Source organism: Marmota flaviventris, chromosome 5 (genome assembly GCF_047511675.1).
Source record: "Marmota flaviventris isolate mMarFla1 chromosome 5, mMarFla1.hap1, whole genome shotgun sequence".
In the NCBI taxonomy this organism is placed as follows: Eukaryota; Metazoa; Chordata; class Mammalia; order Rodentia; family Sciuridae; genus Marmota; species Marmota flaviventris.
The window spans coordinates 37,623,894-37,645,355 of NC_092502.1; positions in this window are offsets into that span (position 1 = coordinate 37,623,894).

Here is a 21,462-nt window from a genome sequence, read left to right on the forward strand (position 1 = left end):
CTCTATAAAGGTGTATTGGATAACATAAACCCTAGTTTATTCTGAATATAAAACACTCTGCCTTCTAGTTTATTCAACCATAGAGAGACATCTTAATGTCCTAAGACACTATCACTCCCAGGGCAGTCTAGCCATCTAAAGTGACTTAGATCCTCCCAGTACATCTGATACCTCAGGAAACTCTAACCTATAAGGACATCCAGCCTATTGAGTTCCCAGTGACCTTGCAGAATGATCTTAAGTTATCTACTGAACACCCAGGAAATTATGTCTCTTAAGGATGCTCTGATCCTAGAAGGATACCTTGTGAGTTTGACTCCCTGTATAAAGATTCTAGAACTAACCCTTTGTGATGTAAATTGCTTAGTCACTTCAAGCCTCATTTTCTTCATTTGTAAAATGCTGTGATTTGAATGAGCCTCTCCCAAAGGTTCATACACATAAACTTGGTCCCCACAATTGTGATATTGGAAGGTATCACAGATCTTTAAGATGCAGGGCTAGTGGGAGGTCCTTAGGTCACTGCGGATGCACCCTTTAAGAAATTAAGGGACCCAACATGTTCTTGCTTTCTGTCTTCTATGATTCAAGATGTGACCATTATTATACATACTCCTGCCATTATGCACTGCCCATACCAGAGGTCAAACCGATGGGGCTTCCCAACCTTAACACTTGAATTTCCTAAACTGTGAGTTAAAAAAATCTTTTTATCTTTTTAAAGTTAATTGTCTCAGGTATTTAATTGTGGTGACTGTAACCTGATTAATAAAAGTACAAAGCTAGGACATTCCTTCTGAGACCTGGGCAGGCAAGGACAATACCTGTCTGCTGTAGTGCCCCATTCTGATCTCAGGGCCCCATTCTGATCTCAGGATAATAAATAGAATGAATTTCAAGAATGGGGCCAGAAGCTACCTTTACTTAATGTTAAGAGCTTCAAATTTGTCATCTTTAAATATTATTTATTCTAGAGCACAAGGTGGACTAGGAAGGGCCAAGGTGGTTCATGCATTAATAAAACTTCTTAAAAATAATATTGTCAAATATTCTTGGTTTTGGGTGAGATATTCTTGGTAAGATAGGGATGAAGGTGATTTTTTCCCCCAGAGGGATGAATATTCCATTGTCCCAGCGTTAAGAAAACACTTTCCTTTTTCTTTTGGGCAGGTGGGGTCTCACTATGTTGCCCAGGCTTCTCAAGATCCTCTCACCTCAGCCTCCCATTACCATGCCCTGCTCAAAAACACTTTTCTTTCCTCATTACTCTAAAGTCCACAAAACATGCTGAAATTTTGATTGGGATTATTCTGAGTCAATGAATTAAAAAGATGTTTTAAAGAAAAGTTACTTGTTCAATAAGACAAGGGTGAGTATAATAGTGCAGGAGAAAGAGGCTGTCTTTGGAAGGCTCTGACTAGAAGGCTGCTCCCAAGTCCAGCTTCAATGTTGAGGACTAAAGGAAAATATTTACCTGTTGTCTTTGTGCCTTAAAATCTAAACTGAATATAACATTTTTTTTGGATCACTTTCTCCTCAGGAACATCTCATGTTACTTTGGAGACATCTGTGGCCATTTGGATTTTTGGCCTTATTTTTTTAAAAAGGAGAGAGAGAGAGAGAGAGAGAGAGAGAGAGAGAGAGAGAGAGAGAGAGAGAGTTTTTAATATTTATTTTTTAGTTTTCGGCAGACACAACATCTTTTTTTTTTGTATGTGGTGCTGAGGATCGAACCCGGGCTGCATGCATGCCAGGCAAGCACGCTACCACTTGAGTAACATCCCCAGTTCGATTTTTGGCCTTATTAAGATCTGGATTTTTTTTTGGCTTTCTACAGATTTTTTTTTCTTGAAGTCCAATAGTTAACCAACTTATATCTTGGATCCAATAATCTAGATAAATGTCCCCTGAATTTTGGTCTCCTTCACACCATACAGGGATGAATAGTTGTCTAGATGGAAAAGCTCCTTTAAGAATGAGAGTTACTAGGAAAAAAAAAGAATTGTACAGATAAGGTCTTAGGGTTCTCTAGTGAAAAAAACTCAAAGGATATATGTAATAAAGAGAGTAATTATAGTCAATTGACTTATGGAGGCTGAGAAGCCCAAAGAACTTCAGTAAGCAAGCTGGAGACCTAAGAATTCCAGTCTTAAAGCTGGCAGACTTGAGACCTAAGAAGACTTTGCCAGTAAGAGGATAAATCTGGAGAATTTTGTGCTAAGTGAAATAAGCCAATCCCAAAAAAGTAAAGGTTGAATTTTTTTTTTAAAATTTGTGAAAGCTAACCCACAATAAGAGGGGAACAACAGAAGTTCAGTGGATTAGACAAAGGGGAATGAAGGAAAGAGAGGGAAGATAGGAATAGGAAAGACAATGGAATGAATCAGACTTAACTTTCCTTTATACATACATGACTATACCACAATGGATCTCACATTTGTGTACATCCATAGACTGGGGTCCTAATTAGAATGATATATTCCATACTTGTCTAATTATACTAAAATGGAATCTACTGTCATGTATATCTAAAAAGAACAATAAAAAAGAGGACTGTAGGTTTCAGTTTAAATATAAAGGCAGGAAAAAATTATGACCCAGTTTGAGCAGCCAGGCAAGAGATGTTCTCTTTTTTACTAAAAGGAAGGTCAGTTTTTTGTTCTATTAGGGCTTCCAACTGATTGGACAAGACCCACCCATATTTGGGAAGATAATCAGCTTTACTCAGTCTACTGCTGAGTCAAACATTGATTTCAATGTAAATACCTATCAAAATACTGCATGGTACCTCAAAAATATGTAGTTCTTATGCCTCAATTTAGAAGAAGCAGGCAGGTGTGGTGGTGCACACTTGTAATACCAGTTGGCTCAGGAGGCTGAGGCAGGATGATTGCAAGCTTAAAGCCAGCCTCAGCAAGTAAGTGAGACTCTAAGCAACTAAATGAGACCCTGTCTCAAAATAAAAAATAAAAAGGGACTGAGAATGGGGCTCAGTGGTTAAGCATCCCTGCATTCAATGCCTGGTACAAAAGATAATTAAAATTAGAAAAATGTTAGTCTCATCCAAAAACACTCTCACAGATACACTCTGAATAATATTTGATCAAATACCTGGGTACCCTGTGGCCCAGCCAAGTTGACATGTAATTAACAATGACAGATAATATAGTCCCTCTTCCCCCATCAAATTCACAGTCTAATAAGGAATAAATAAAGCCACCAGTCTTGAAAAAAGTATTTAAAAAAATAGTTCAAAGAAATTTGACTTATTCTGGTGCTTAGCTTTTTAAGTTCTTTTTATACCCTAGAGATTAGTGTTCTATCTGATGTGAGAGGGGTAAAAATTTGCTCCCAGGATGTAGGCTCTCTGTTCACTTTGCAGATTGTTTCTTTTGCTGAGAAGAAACTTTTTAGTTTGAATCCATCCCATTTATTGATTCTTGGTTTTAATTCTTGTGCTATAGGAGTCGTATTAAGGAAGTAGGGGCCTAATCCCACATGATGAAGATTAGGGCCTACTTTTTCTTCTATTAGACAAAGAGTCTCTGGTTTAATTCCTAGGTCCTTGATCCACTTTGAGTTGAGTTTTGTGCATGATGAGAGAAGTTTAATTTTATTTTGTTGCATATGGATTTCCAGTTTTGCCAGCACCATTTGTTGAAGATGCTATCTTTTCTCCAGTGTATTTTTTGACACCTTTGTCTAAGATAAGATAATTGTAATTTTGTGGGTTAGTCTCTGTGTCTTCTATTCAGTACCATTGGTCTACCAGTCTGTTTTTGTGCCAATACCATGCTGTTCTTGTAACTATTGCTCTGTAGTATAGTTTAAGATCTGGTATAGCAATGTTACCTGCTTCACCCTTCCTCTTAAGGATTGCTTTAGCTATTCTGGATCTCTTATTTTTCCAGATGAATTTCATGATTGATTTTTTTATTTCTATGAGGAATGCCATTGGGATTTTGATTGGAATTGCATTAAATCTGTATAGTGCTTTTGGTAGTATGGTCATTTTGATAATACTAATTCTGCCTATCCAAGAGCAAGGTAGAGCTTTCCATCTTTTTTTTAAAAGAGAGAGAGAGAGGAGAGAGAGAGAGAGAAAGAGAGAGAGAGAAAGAGAGAAATTTTAATATTTATTTTTCAGTTTTCAGTGGACATAACATCTTTAGTTTATGTGGTGCTGAGGATCAAACCCAGCACCCTGCGCATGCCAGGTGAGCACATTACTGCTTGAGCCACATCCCCAGCCCAGAGCTTTCCATCTTCTAAGGTCTTCTTTGATTTCTCTCTTTAGGGTTCTGTAGTTTTCATTTTATAGATCTTTCACCTCTTTCATCAAGTTGATTCCCAAGTATCTTTTTTTTGAGGTTATTGTGAATGGGGTAGTTTTCCTCATTTCCTTCTCAGAGGATTTGTCACTGATATACAGAAATGCCTTTGATTTACGGGTATTGATTTTATATCCTGCCACTTTGCTGAATTCATTTACTAGTTCTAGAAGTTTTCTGATTGATATTTTTGGGTCTTCTAGGTATAGAATCATATCATCAGCAAATAGTGCTAATTTAAGTTCTTCTTTTCCTATACTTATTCCTTTAATTTCTTTCATCTGTCTAATTGCTCTGGCCAGTATTTCAAGAACTATGTTGAATAGAAGTGGTGAAAGAGGGCATCCCTGTCTTGTTACAGTTTTTAGAGGGAATGCCTTCGATTTTTCTGTATTTAGAATGATATTGGCATGAGGCTTAGCATAGATAGCTTTTACAATGTTGAGATATGTTCCTGTTATCCCTAGATTGTATAGTGTTTTGAACATAAAGGGGTGCTGTATTTTGTCAAATGCTTTTTCTGTGTCTATTGAGAAGATCATATGATTCTTATCTTTAAGTCTATTGATGTGATGAATTACCTTTATTGATTTCTGTATGTTGAACCAAACTTGTATCCCTGGAATAAATCCCATTTGATCATGATGCACTATTTTTTGATATGTTTTTGTATTTGATCTGCCAGAGTTTCATTGAGAATTTTTGCATCTATGTTCATTGGAGATATTGGTCTGAAGTTTTTTTCTTTGATGTGTCTTGCCTGATTTTGGGATCACGGTGATATTGGCCTCATAGAATGAGTTTGGAATTACTGCCTCTTTTTCTATTTCCTGAAATAAATTGAAGAGTATTGGGTATCAGTTCTTTTTTAAAAGTCTCATAGAACTTGGCTGTATTCATCTGGTCCTGGACTTTTCTTGGTTGGTAAGCTTCTGATGGAATCTTCTATTTCCTCACTTGATATTGATCTGTTTAAATTGTGTATATCTTCCTGACTCAATCTGGGCATATCGTATGACTTAAGAAATTTGTTGATGTCTTCAATTTTATTGGAGTATCAGATTTCAAAATAATTTCTAATTATCCTGTGTATTTCTGTAGTGTCTGTTTTGATATTACCTTTTTCATCACGTATGCTGGTAATTTGAGTTCTCTCTCTCCTTCTCTTTGTTAGCGTGGATAAGGGTCAGTCAATTTTATTTATTTTTTCAAAGAACCAACTTTTTGTTTTGTCAGTTTTTTCAATTGTTTCTTTTGTGTTTATTTCATTGATTTCAGCTCTAATTTTAATTATTTCTTGCCTTCTACTGTTTTTGCTGCTGATTTATTCTTCTTTTTCTAGGGCTTTGAGATGTAATGTGAGGTCATTTATTTGTTGACTTTCTCTTCTTTTAAGGAAAACTATTTAGTTCTTAAGGGGCAAGAAATTTGGATAGGAAACCCACCAAGAAATACATACAATATGACTAACTTGGAGGAGAGTTTGTAAATTTCCTAAAACATTAACTACTCAGCCATTCCTCTTCTATTTATTTATTATGATTGATACAGGTTTTGGATCAGAAGTGTTTCAGACTTCATATTCTTTTGGATATTGGAATATTTGAATGTACAGATCTTGTGGATAAGACCCAAAATCTAAACACAAATTTGCTTCATGCATTTTTACCAATTATCTCAAAGATTAATTTTTTAGCAATATTTTAAATGGTTTTGTGCATAAACAAAGTTTTATGGCTGTGTAGTTTCTTCTTGTGACATCATAACAATGCTCAAAATGTTTTGGATTTTGGGGCATTTAGGAATTCAGACTAGGGATGCTCAACTTGCATTTGCATTGGGAAGTAGGAATCAATGGCAAAGAGAGGAGGGATTTGTTTTCTTTAATTTATAAATAATTTGGCTTCAATTTTAACTTTGATATGGTAATTATGAAGGACATTCTTTTTAATTTATCAGCTGAACATTTCTTTTTACAACTTAGGTTTTGGATTTCTAATGTTTGACTTTGTGATCAGAGGCTGTGAGAAAATAAACCCTATGAAATCAATTTTGAGTCTTTGCTGTAATCCAAGAAAATGGCCAATATTTGTAATTGTTCCTTGGGCATAAAAGAGGATGTATTCTCTATTTAAAAGGAAGAAAATATACATTTATATGTATATAGTTCTTCATTGTATACATTTTTATTATTTCATTGTATTCATTTTTCATTATTTAAGCAAAACACTTATCATGAACTACTTTATTAAATTTTAAGAAGTATATATTCATATCTATTAAGACATTTATTTAATTAAGTTTTTAAAAAATGCTTTGTGATTCTTTGTCATACATAATTTATTGTTTCTGTTTTTGCTTAAGGTTTCATAACTGTTATCAAGTTCCATGAATCTTTTTATTACATTGTAAAATATTTACCTGTGATTAATGCTTTGCGTTGATTTAATTTTGACTTTATCTGTAATTAATAGTGCCACTCTTACTCTTTAATTTTTGCTTTTATCTAACACATATTTGCCCAATTCTATATTTGTGTTCTTTTTAAAGTTTTAATAAAATTCATATTAATTTTTTTTGTTTTATATAAGACGCAAAATAGATACTTCAATATACTTTCACACCCATTCTCAATAGTATAGAGATTCAACATATTTAGATTACAATATACACATCCTGTACTCAGTATTCCCTACCTGTGGGTAGGCCTGCAACTCTAGGTGATGTGTCTTCTGTTTTTTTCCCCCTCAAAATGCTTATCTAAATCCTCGGGTTAAAACTTAAATATTTCCAAATGACATATAGATACTACAAAAGTATAAGTTTCTAGCCCACATTGTGCTACCGGGGTGTCAATATTTGATCAGCTTCTGTATAATTCTTTGGCAGAAAAAAATGAAATAGGTTCCCAGACCCACAATCCCCTAAGACCATGTGAAGTGAAGCTTAATAATTAAGGTTTGGTTCTCCTTTTATTTTTGAGTCAGGATCTTGCTAGGTTGCCTAGTCTGGCCTTGAACTCCTAGACTCCAGCATCTGCTTCAGCCTCCCATGTAGCTGGGTTCAATCTATCCATCTGAGGCTTTGGTGTTGCTCTGCAGTTACTTGAAACACTGAGCTCTCTGAATAACACATATCATAAGGGTCTAGGAGAGACTTTGGAGATGCCTTCCAAAAATTAAAAATATATTTCATTATTTTAAAAAGTGTTTTAGAGGGAAAAGGGATTATTAATTAATCTTTACGGCTTCCTTGGAAGAATTACAAAGAAATGAGAACATCTCATCCAGGAACTTTCCAGTTTTCTATGTCAAGAATGAATTAACTATAACAGAGATTAAAAAACAGAATCAAGTTTCTGTTCTTAGACATTACTTTCTTAGCAAACATTAGCAAATCAGACCTTAATCTTAGGCTTAGGGTTATACAAAAGGCAGTCAGGGCAGGAGAAAAGTCAGGGTGAAGAACAAAGTTGCTGTGAAGTTCTGTGGGCCAATTTCTCTAGCCTCACAATTTTGGTTCAGGTACATTCTGGGCACAAGGCAAGGGTCCAGGTATATTATTCCTGTGACATTGGTATAAGACATACTTAAGGGGGTAGGAAGCAGAGGAAGACCAGGGTGCATCAGGACCTGATATAGGAACAGTCTCTTGTGGCAGTTTTGCTTTGGGAGATTGAGCAGAATCAGGCAAACTGTCAAAAGTGTGGAAGGGAATTCAGGTTAATCATTTTTAATGGTCAGCAACAGGGTTTCCAAAGGAAGGTAGGCTGGCAAGAGTAGTGGAGCATGGCAGTGAGGACTCAAAAAGCAGGTAGATATTATGACCCAGGCTGGCTTTCCTTCTTTCTTTTTTTTTTTTGGTACCAGGAATTGAACCTAGTGGGGTATAACCACTGAGTCAATTCCTAACCCTTTAATTTTTTGAATTTTGTTTTGAGACAGGGTATTGCTAAGTAGCTTAGGGCCTTGCTAAATTGCTGAGACTGGCTTTGAACTTGTGATCCTCCAGCCTCAGCCTCCCAAGCCACTGGGATTATAAGCATGAACCATAGCACCTGGCAAAACCCAGGCTTTATTGAAGGGTAGAGACTGTACTGGGGCAGAAATGAACCAAAGTCTTGGCAAATTAGCAGTGGGTCAAAAAACTAGGTTACTTCTATAAATCCCAGCTACTTAGGAGGCTGAGGCATGAGGATCATAAGTTTGAGGCTAGCCTAGTGAGACCCTGTCTCAAATAATAAATAAAAAGTGTTGGAGATATAACTCAGTGATACAGCACTTGCCCAGTGTGTGTGTGAGGGCTTGGGTTCAATCTCCAGTAACACAATACACATACAGCTAAGATTACAGCTCTTGAAAAAGTGCTCCACAACCTGGAAGCCTACCTTTGGTAGGGTACCTTTGAATCCTGGGGTAACACAGAAAAGTTGAAGGTTAATTTGATTCACAGAATATTAAGATTTTGTTCATTTCAGTATGGCTAGCTGATTGCACCATGTTTAACCCCAGGGCTGCAAATGCCCCAAGGATATTGTTTACTGATCCCAAGGAAAGAACTTATAGAACTCAATAGAGAAGTTTGAGACATTTTATTACTCATGTGCTCCTCAGCAGGGGTAGGCTGGGATACAATGGAGGACTGCACCATGTCTACAAGCAGGGGAAATATATAAGATAGGTTGCATGCCCATTCCACAGGTAAATATTTTCAAATATTTTATGAGTACATTCTTAAGCCTTACAACCAAGGTCACTCTGCTTTGATTCTCACCTAAAGATTGGAGAAAAGAGAAGTGGCCAGTTTCCATTTCCTTCATTATCACATTCTTTTTTAAAAATTGATTTTAAAAAAATGACAGCAGAATGCATTACAATTCTTATTACACATATACAGCATAATTTTTCATATCTCAGGGTGTATATAAAGTATGTTGACACCAGTTCATGTCTTCATACATGTACTTTGGATAATGATGTCTACCACATTCCACCATCCTTGCTAATCCCCTTCCCTCTCCTTTTCCCTCCCACCCCTCTGCCCTATATAGAGTTTGTCTATTCCTCCCATGCTCCCCCTCCCTACCACACTATGAGTCAGCCTCCTTATATTATAGAAAACATGTGGCATTTGTTTTTGGGGGATTGGCTAACTTCACTTAACATTGTCTTTTCCAACGCAATCCACTTACTTGCAAATGCCATGATTTTATTCTCTTTTATTGCTGACTAAAATTCCATTGTGTATATATGCTACACTTTTTTATTCATTCATCTAGTGAAGGGCATCTAAGTTGGCTCCACAGTTTAGCTATTGTGAATTAAGCTAAGCACCAAAAAAAAAAAAAAAAAAAAAAAAAAAAAAAAAAAAAACCAATCAACAAATGGGCCAAGGACCTGAACAGACACTTCTCAGAAGAGGCTATACAATCAGTCAACAAATATGTGAAAAAATGTTCATCATCTCTAGCAATTAGAGAAATGCAAATCAAAACTATTGTAAGATATTATCTCACTCCAGTCAGAATGGCAGCTATTATAAAGAGAAACATCAATAAGTGTTGGTGAGGATGTGGGGAAAAAGGTACACTCATACATTGCTGGTGGGACTGCAAATTGGTGTGGCCAATATGGAGAGCAGTATGAAGATTCCTTGGAAATCTGGGAATGGAACCATCAATTTGACCCAGCTATTCTTCTCCTCGGTCTATACCTAAAGGACTTAAAAATCAGCATATTACAGGAACACAGCCACATCAATGTTTATAGCAGCACAATTCACAATAGCTAAACTGTGGAGCCAAACTAGATGCCCTTCTAGTTTGGCTTCACAGTTTAGCTATTGTGAATTAGCTATTATGAATTCTAGTAGATGAATGAATAAAAAATGTGGCATATATACACAATGGAATTTTACTCAGCAATAAAAGAGAATAAAATCATGGCATTTGCAAGTTAGTGGATGGTGTTAGAGAAGATAATGCTAAGTCAGCCAATCCCCAAAGAACAAATGCCAAATGTTTTCTCTGATATAAGGAGGCTGATTCATAGTGGGGTAGGGAGGGGGAGCATGGGAGGAATAGACAAACTCTAGGTAGGGCAGAAGGGTGGGAGGGAAAAGGAGGGGGCAGGGGGTTAGCAAGGATCATGGAATGTGATAGACATCATTATCCAAAGTACATGTATGAAGACACAAATTGGTGTCAACACACTTATTTACAACCAGAGATATGAAAAATTGTGCTGTATATGTGTAATAAGAATTGTAATGTATTCTGCTGTCATTTTTTTAAATCAATAAAAAAACCCAAGAAAATTAACAGAGTTTCATGGCATAAAATATTAATGCATTATCTCATAGTTCTGGAGGTCAAAAGTCCTGAGTGGGGCTTAGAGCATAAAATGAAGGTGCAGTCGTTAGCTATGGTTCACTTTTTTCATATTCAGAAAGCATCAGTACAATATCTGCTTTTGTGGTTACAGCTCCACTCTGACTGGCACCCTCTCAGCTTTCTCTCACAAAGACCATTGGGATAACCTTGACTAACTCAGATAATACTTCCATTCAAAATCCTTGACTTCGCCTGCCCGGCTCTGCGAACGACTGCCACCCACGCAGCTCAGCGAATGGCCTCCGAGGCGCAGCTCAGCAGGCACAGCGAAGGGACTCTAACCAAGACTTCATGAAATAGCTAACCGGGAACCAAAACCAACGGAGATTGGGTCAGACCAGAGACAAGCCAGCCCCACCCCTTCCCTTCGGACACTCCGGCAAGGAGCCTGGGGTCTGCCATAGCAGAGAGGTGACGTCACCAGAGTTTGGCCGATGAGATTCCTTCCCAGCGGAATCCACTTTAGCAGGTGTGTGACTCCCACCACCACCAGATACAAACAGCTGGGAAACCTCAAAAATCTCTCCATGGGTGTGACTGTAGAGGCAGAGGGAAGCAGAGAAGACTCCCCACCCCCAACTCCCCCAACTGCCAATGGAGTGGGCGTGAAGGTAGGGGCAGAGGGAAGCAGAGGGCACTTCTGACCCCCAACTCCCCCTACCACCAGTGGCGTGGATGTGACGGTAGGGGCCGAGGGAAGCAGAGGGGATTCTCGATCCCCAACTCCCCTTACCACCAGCGGCAATACCCAAGGTCTTAGCCGCCAGTTTCCGAGGGCGTGCCCACCAAAGGGGTCTGGAAAAACTAAATTGTTGGTTCCCAGATCACTGCTCCACAGCACTGGGGCTTAGATGAATGACAGAGAGAGTACTCAGTTGTTTGGGAAATAGGGCACGTGGTGGGGCTGCAAGTGTAACCAGATCCTTGGGGAACCGCCTCCGGTGAGCAGGACCTGGCTGGCTGGCAGGAGGAAGGGGGGAAGGGCCGGAGAAGTGAAACAGCTCTGGACTAACAGGATTCAGAGACTCCCAGGAGCCGCCCTACAGGGATTGCTGTCGGCACATAGACTGCAGAAGCTCAGCTCGGAGGGCACAGCTCCGCCTACTGGAAGAGAAGAAAATGGATCTCTAAGACCTCATTTTTTTAAAATTTATTTTTTATTTTTTAATTTTATTTTCTCCCCTTTTCCTTCTTTCTTTCTTTCCCTTTTCAAGTTTTATTGTTCTTTCCATTCTCCTCTATTCTATCTGTCTCTCTCTCCTTCTTTCTTTTTAAGAGCACCTTCCTTCACCTATCCCCCAACTTTCATCCCAAGCATTACGTCTTCCATTATGTGTAATTGTCTAAATGCAAATAGGTGAATGTTTCGAGATTGTCTATAGGGCTCCTAAATAACTAGCTATTACCAAACACCCTGATCCAATCGCCTGTTAATATCCCCCTTCAGTAGAGCAACCTTCCAAAGTAGCCAAGACATACTAACCCTCATACCATCATAGCACCTAACCTAAACATAAAGTCCTAAGACCAAACAACAAATCACTATATGTATATAGAACCTGGAAGCCTTGTATGAATTGAATGAAGCAGCTTTAAAGTACAATAAAGCCCAACATTTTTATGTATAGTCTCTCACCACAAAGGAGAGACCACAGAGATATACAAAACAAAAACAAATTTATAGGAGAAAACAGAAACACAGCAGTTAAACAGAGTTAGAAAGTAACGTGAACACCATGAAAAAACAAGGCAAAAAAGGAATACAAACAATGCAGGACAATTTAAATCTACAGGAGAACCTAGAGGCATCAGAAAAATGGACAGAGAAAGAACTCAAGGCATACCTGACTCAGATGGAATGGAATCTTAGAGAAGTCATGAGACAGCAAGTCGAAATAATGAAAGAATACTTTGAAAACGAATTGCATAAGCAAATTCAAATTGCAAAGAAGGAACTCTACGAAGAGATAGAGATTAAAAAAAAATCAAACAGTAATCCTAGAAATGCAGGAAACCATAAACCAAATTAAAAACTCAAATGAGAATATTACAAACAGACTAGATCAAATAGAAGTCAGAACATCAGATAATGAAGACAAAGTTTATCAACTCGAAAAGAATATAGTCAATGCAGAAAAGATGTTAAAAAATCATGAGCAATCCATACAAGACATACGGGATGTCATAAAAAAAACCAAAGTTGAGAGTCATTGGGATAGAAGAAGGTATAGAGATTCAAACCAAAGGAATGAACAATCTGTTGAATGAAATAATCTTAGAAAACTTCCAAGATATGAAAGATGGAATGGATTGCCAAATCCTGGAAGCCTACAGGACCCCAAATGTACAAAACTGTAATAGACCAACTCCAAGACACATAATTATGAAGATATCCAACATACAGAACAAGAAGAGAATATTAAAAGCTACAAGAGAAAGGAGGCAGATTACATTCAGGGGTAAAACAATTAGGTTAATGGCTGATTTTTCATCACAGACTTTGAAAGCGAGGAGATCCTGGAACAACGTATTTCAAACACTGAAAAATAAAGGATTCCAACCAAGAATACTGTATCCAGCAAAATTAAGCTTCAGATTTGACAATGAAATTAAAATATTTCAGGATAAACAAAAATTAAAAGAATTCGCAGCCAGAAAACCAGCACTGCAAGGCATTTTGAGAAAAATACTACAAGAAGAGGAATTGAAATACAGCTCCCAAAACTAACAGTGGGAGGTATCTCAGTAAAGGGGGAGAAAAATAACCAAAGAGGAAAAACTAGCCAAAATAAAATAAATAAATAAATAAACATGACTGGAAGTACAAACTATTTATCAATAGTAACCCTAAATGTTAATGGCTTAAATTCACCAATCAAGAGACATAGGCTAGTAACCTGGATTAAAAAAAACAGATCCAACAATATGCTGCCTCCAGGAGGCTCATATGATAGGAAAAGACATACACAGGCTGAAGGTGAAAGGTTGGGAAAAATCATACCACTCACATGGCCCTCGGAAGCAAGCAGGAGTGACCACACTCATATCGAATAAAATCAACTTCAAACCTAAGTTAATCAAAAGGGATAAAGAAGGACACTATATACTGTTAAAAGGAACCATTCACCAACAAGACATAACAATTATCAATATGTATAAACCAAACAATGGTGCTGCAACGTTCATAAAACAAACTCTCTTCAAGTTCAAGAGTCAAATAGACCACAACACAATAATTATGGGTGACTTCAACACACTGCTCTCTCCATTAGACAGATCCTCCAGACAAAAGCTGAATAAAGAAACTATAGAACTCAATAACACAATCAATAACCTAGACTTAACCGACATATATAGAATATATCAACCATCATCAAGTGGATACATGTTCTTCTCAGCAACACATTGATCCTACTCAAAGATAGACCATATATTATGCCATAGGGCAACTCTTAGTAAATACAAAGGTGTGGAGATAATACCATGAATCTTATCTGATCATAATGGAATGAAACTGGAAATCAATGATAAAAGAAGGAAGGAAAAATCCTGCATCACCTGGAAAATGAACAATATGTTACTGAATGATCAATGGGTTACAGAAGATATAAAGGAGGAAATCAAAAAATTCTTAGAGATAAACAACAATACAGACACAACATATTTGAATCTATGGGACACAATGAAAGCAGTTTTAAGAGGGAAATTCATTTCCTGGAGTTCATTCCTCAAAAAAAGGAAAAACCAACAAATAAATGAACTCACATTTCATCTCAAAACCCTAGAAAAGGAAGAGCAAAACAACAGCAAATGTAGTAGAAGACAAGAAATAATTAAAATCAGAGCAGAAATCAATGAAATTGAAACAAAAAAACCATTGAAAAATTGATAAAACTAAAAGTTGGTTCTTTGAAAAAATAAATAAGATTGACAGACCCTTAGCCATGCTAACGAAGAGAAGAAGAGAGAGAACTCAAATTACTAACATACGGGATGAAAAAGGTAAAATCACAATGGACACTACAGAAATACAGAAGATAATTAGAGATTATTTTGAAACCCCATATTCCAATAAAATAGAAGATAGTGAAGATATCAATAAATTTCTTAAGTCACATGATTTGCCCAGATTGAGTCAGGAAGCTACACACAATTTAAACAGACCAATAACAAAGGAGGAAATAGAAGAAGCCCTCAAAAGACTACCAACCAAGAAAAGCCCTGGACCGGATGGTTATACAGCAGAGTTTTGGGAGCTGTATTTTAATTCCTCTTCTTTAATTCTTCAAAGAAGAATTAATACCAATACTTTTCAAGTTATTTCAAGAAATAGAAAAAGAAGGAGCTCTTCCAAATTCATTCTATGAGGCCAACATCACCCTGATCCTGAAACCAGACAAAGACACTTCAAAGAAAGAAAACTACAGACCAATATCTCTAATGAACCTAGATGCAAAAATCCTCAATAAAATCCTGGCGAAACGAATACAAAAGCATATCAAAAAAATTGTGCACCATGATCAAGTAGGATTCATCCCTGGGATGCAAGGCTGGTTCAATGTATGGAAATCAATAAATATTATTCACCACATCAATAGACTTAATGATAAGAACCACATGATCATCTTGATAGATGCAGAAAAAGCATTCGACAAAGTACAGCATCCCTTTATGTTCAAAACACTAGAAAAACTAGGGATAACAGGAACTTACCTCAACATTATAAAAGCTATATATGCTAAGCCTCAGGCTAGCATCATTCTAAATGGAGAAAAACTGAAGGCATTCCCTCTAAAATCTGGAACAAGACAGGGATGCCCTCTATCACCACTTCTATTCAATATAGTTCTCAAAACTCTGGCCAGAGCAATTAGACAGACAAAAGAAATTAAAGGCATAAAAATAGGAAAAGAAGAACTTAAATTATCACTATTTGCGGATGACATGAGATTCTATACCTAGAAGACCCAAAAGGGTCTACAAAGAAACTACTAGAACTAATAAATGAATTCAGAAAAGTGGCAGGATATAAAATGAACACGCATAAATCAAAGGCATTTCTGTATATCAGTGACAAAACTTCTGAAACGGAAATGAGGAAAAACACCCCATTCACAATATCCTCAAAAAAAAATAAAATACTTGGGAATCAACCTAACAAAAGAGGTGAAAGATTTATACAATGAAAACTACAGAACCTTAAAGAGAGAAATAGAAGAAGATCTTAGAAGATGGAAAAATATACCCTGTTCATGGATAGGCAGAACTAACATCAACAAAATGACGATATTACCAAAAGTTCTCTATAGGTTTAATGCAATGCCAATCAAAATCCCAATGGCATTTCTTGTAGAAATAGATAAAGCAATAATGAAATTCATATGGAAAAATAAAAGACCCAGAATAGCAAAAGCAACTCTAAGCAGGAAGTGTGAATCAGGCAGTATAGCGATACCAGATTTCAAACTATACTACAGAGCAATAGTAACAAAAACAGCATGGTACTGGTATCAAAACAGGCGGGTGGACCAATGGTCCAGAATAGAGGACACAGAGACCAATCCACAAAGTTACAACTATCTTATATTTGATAAAGGGGCTAAAAGCATGCAATGGAGGAAGGATAGCATCTTCAACAAATGGTGCTGGGAAAACTGGAAATCCATATGCAACAAAATGAAACTGAATCCCCTTCTCTCACCATGCACAAAAGTTAACTCAAAATGGATCAAGGAGCTTGATATCAAATCAAAGACTCTGCGTCTGATAGAAGAAAAAGTTGGCTCTGATCTACATATTGTGGGGTCGGGCTCCAAATTCCTTAATAGGACACCCATAGCACAAGAGTTAATAACAAGAATCAACAAACGGGACTTACTTAAACTAAAAAGTTTTTTTCTCAGCAAGAGAAACAATAAGAGAAGTAAATAGGGAGCCTACATCATGGGAACAAATTTTTACTCCTCACACTTCAGATTGAGCCCTAATATCCAGAATATACAAAAAACTCAAAAATTAAATAATAAGATAACAAATAACCCCATCAACAAATGGGCCAAGGACCTGAACAGACACTTCTCAGAGGAGGACATACAATCAATCAACAAGTACATGAAAAAATGCTCACCATCTCTAGCAGTCAGAGAAATGCAAATCAAAACCACCCTAAGATACCATCTCACTCCAGTAAGATTGGCAGCCATTATGAAGTCAAACAACAACAAGTGCTGGCGAGGATGTGGGGAAAAGGGTATACTTGTACATTGCTGATGGGTCTGCAAATTGGTGCGGCCAATTTGGACAGCAGTATGGAGATTCCTGGGAAAGATGGGAATGGAACCACCATTTGACCCAGCTATCGCCCTTCTTGGACTATTCCCTGAAGACCTTAAAAGAGCGTACTATAGGGATACTGCCACATCAATGTTCATAGCAGCAGAATTCACAATAGCTAGACTGTGGAACCAACCTAGATGCCCCTCAATAGATGAATGGATTAAAAAATGTGGCATTTATACACAATGAAGTATTACGCAGCACTAAAAAATGACAAAATCATGGAATTTGCAGGGAAATGGATGGCATTAGAGCAGATTATGCTAAGTGAAGCTAGCCATTCCATGCCAAATGTCTTCTTTGATATAATGAGAGCAACTAAGAACAGAGCAGTGAGAAAGAGCAGGAGGAAAAGATTAACATTAAACAGAGACATGAGGTGGGAGGGAAAGGGAGAGAAAAGGGAAATTGCATGGAAATGGAAGGAGACCCTCAGTGTTATACAAAATTACATATAAGAGGTTGTGAGGGGAAAGGGAAAAAAAAAACAAGGGAGAGAATTAAATTACAGCAGATCGGGTAGAGAGAGAAGATGGGAGGGGAGGGGAGGGGGGATAGTAGAGGATAGGAAAGGTAGCAGAATACAACAGTTACTAATATGGTATTATGTAAAAATGTGGATGTGTAACCGATGTGATTCTGCAATCTGTATTTGGGGTAAAAATGGGAGTTCATAACCCACTTGAATCTAATGTATGAAATATGATATGTCAAGAGCTTTGTAATATTTTGAACAAGCAATAAAAAACATTTAGTGTTACTATTGAGATGTGTTTTTTATTTCCAGCCATATTTGTTTATTTTTGTTATTTAACTTTACTTGGTTTTCCTCTTTGATTAGTTTTTCTTTTAGTGTACTACCTCCCTCTGCTTGTTTTCATTGTTGTTTATAATTTCCTCTTCATGAAATATTTTGCCAAGGAAGTTTTTGTGTCAGTTTTCTAGCTGTAAATTCTTTTAACTTTTATTTATCATGGAAGGTTTTTTTTTTTTTTAAATTTAATCTTCGAATTTGAAGCTTAATTTTCCTGGATACAAGATTCTTCTTTGGAACCAATTATCTTTGAGAGTTTGAAATATGTTGTTTCAGGATCTTCTAGCTTTCAGGGTTTGTGTTGAACAATCTGCCATTATCCTAATTGGTTTACCCATATATGTAATATTTCTTTCTATTGTGGCTTTTAAAATTCTCTCCTTTTTCTGTATGTTGGGCATTTTCATTATCATATGTCTTGGTGTGGGTCTGTTGTGATTTTGCACATTTGGCATCTCTAGGCTTCTTGGATTTAGATTTCTATTTCATTCTTCATCTCTGGAGAGTTTTCTGATATTATTTCATTGAACAGTTTGTGCATTCCTTTGGTTTGGACCTCTATGCCTTCCTCTATCCCAATAACTCTTAAATTTGGTCTTTTTATGCTATCCCATATTTCTTGGATGTTCTGCTTGTGGTTTCTTATCAGTCTCGCTGTGCTGTCTACGTTCTTTTCAAGATGATATACTTTGTCCTCATTGTCTGATGTCCTATCTTCTATGTAGTCTACTCTGCTGGTGATACTCTCATTTGAGCTTTTAATTTGGTTTATTATTTCACTTCAAGGATTTATGGTTTTTTTTAACCTCTATCTCCCTGTAGAGGTAATCTTTTGCTTCTTGGATTTGTTTATGTAACTCATTGTCAAAGTGATCTTTCACTGTTTGTATTTGTTGTCTAATGTCCTCTTTGAGATTCCCAAACGTCTGATTCATGTATATCCTGAAATCTTTATCTGTCATTTTTTCTGCTGTAGATGTTCATTCTTCTGATATGTTGTCTTGAATTATTTGTGGTACTTTCTTTCCTTGTCTTTTCATGTTGCTCATATTTCCTTCCAGCTCTGTGGGACTGAGGTGTTATTGTTTTTACCCTATAGATTTGTAGTGCTCTTGTGTAGTTTCAAGATCTCTTCTTTGTAGGGAAGGACAATGTTAACAGTTCTCAATATTAACAATACATCACCTATGAGCAAATTTTTGTTATTATGACATTTATAGTTAGTCTCTGTCTAGAAATTTTGGATTCATTTATTATTTAAAATATGTCAGTAGTTTCATAAAAGGTGTACAGTTTCTGGTGGCAGATAGGAACTTGGGGTTGGGTGTAGGACATTATGTTTAGGTGGAAAGATGTGAGGGTATAGGGTTAATATATCTTAGCAACTTTGGAGGAGAACTCTAATGTAGAGGGTTAGTAGGAGAATAGAAGGAGGTAATTTAGCATAGACAAGTTTGTGGGAGTACAGTAGAATGCATAAAAGCAAACACATATATGTATTTAGAAAATTACACAAAGTAAAAATAGTAAAAATTAGGAGGTTGAAAGAGGAAGAGAGGGAGAAAGAAAAATAAAAAGAGAAAAAAGAGAGAGAAAGAAAAGTAAAAAAAAGAAAAAAGTGTGGGGGGCTTATGCAATTCCTCTATATAATATTATTCTGGTGACTCAGTTCTTAAAGTTCTATTTCATGCAAATTTACTGGTTTCACATATGTTGGGGTTGTGAGAACCAGAGGGGGAAGGGTTGAGGAGAAAGAAAGAGGATAAAATGGATGAAAAGAGGACAAACAAAACAAAACAAAAACAAAACAACAAAAAAGAAAAATGCTCTTAGAATTCTGTTTTCTTCTCTTCCAGTAGGTGGAGTTGTCTATTCCAAGCTTGAGTCTCTGCCCTCAGGGTGGTGGAGGTAACCAGTGTGAGAAGGCTTGAGCTCCTGCCTGGAGCCTCCCTAACCTTGGTCTCTTTGTGTTGCTCCTGGTTTTTAACCCCCTCCCCTCTCTTGCTTATTAGGTCTCAAATGCGGGACCTTTTGCTCTCAGCCCTTGGTTCACTCCAGGTGGGCAGCACCCTGGTCGCACTGTGCTCCTGTTCAACTGAGAGCTGTTTTTGTGTTGGATAGACACTGCACTGAGTTATCACAGCTGCGGGGGGAGGGGGAATTGGAAACCAGGTACCTGTTTAGTCGCATATCCATGCTGATAGCCATGCCCACAAGTTTTCCAAGATGGAGTCCATCTGTTTCCCGTGTTGCGGTGTCTGATGAGGTGGGGGGAGCTGAGATTTCCTTGTGCTGTGGCCAGAACTCTGTCTGGTGCCCTGCATGGGAGCGGAGTGTAGTCTGGTGTTCTGCAGCTTTGCAGAGGTGCTGATTTGGTGCTTCTGCTCTGTGGCTTGAGAGCCACATGAGTGTTCAAACTGTGGGCTTTGGGACTGGAGTCTGGAGTCTTGTCTGTGGACAAAGACTCTGCATTCTGCGAGGTATTTGCCACTCTCATTGATTCTGTGAAAATCCACTGTATGGGGTCCTGTCACATGCTCTGAGATGTTGTATTTCGTCAAGGCAAGACCCTGTGGAGAAGCTGTTTGACTGCTTTCTCAGATTCATGCACAGAGCAGCCAGAAAGGGTATCTCCTGTACTCTGCCATCTTGGATCTGTCTACTATTAATCTTTATGTTTACTATCACTACCTCATTTCTCACAGAGCCAAATATTATCTAAATTTAGTCACCATAGTTAAACAGTGTTTGTCTTTTTTTTTAATATTCTACATAGGATCCCCACATTTCTATCTAAAGTACATAAGTTCTATATGACTTCATATGCATCCCAGTACAACCAGTTTTAAAGGCTTAATTTTCTTTCAGTGTTTCCTTCATTCACTTCTAGGAGCCACTTTCATCCTCATTTTTTAAAACTATTTATTCTTTTTAGTTGTACATGACAATAGAATCCATTTTGATATAATTATACAAGCATGTAATATATATTATTCTAATACAGATTAAAGGAAATATCACTATTAGAAAATTTATAACATTATTTATTTCCCCAATTTATCTAGGAAGAAGTATAATGAAAGGAAATGGACAGATACACATTGACTTTGTGTAGGTGGTCTGGGCCCAAAGCCTCAGAGACAAGACCTGATTCATCTGAATATTTTCTTTACTCTGTCAACCTGAACCCTCAGCAAGACCTCAGGAAGTAGAAAAACACCTTTTTCTCCCTTCCTCCCTCTTCTCTTGCTCTTTTTATTCCTGTCTCTTCCCCTCCTTTTCCAATAATTATAAATCCTTCCTTCTTCCTTTTTAGAAGGCAGTTTCTGGTTGATTAGGTCCAGAGAAGATACCAACCAATACATACCATTAACTTCTTTTCAGGCTGAGAGATGAGTGAATTTTCCAGATATTTCATGTTTTGCCTTTTCTTCATGATACAACAGTTTGAAGGGTTGTAAGGTAACTTTCTCGCAGAAGTTCAACTCTCCAAAAGTTAGTAGATGATAATTAAGCACATCAGGATTGTTGTGAGACTGGTTATCACTAAGGCCTCAGCAGGGTATTATGACCTACTGATGACATCAGCA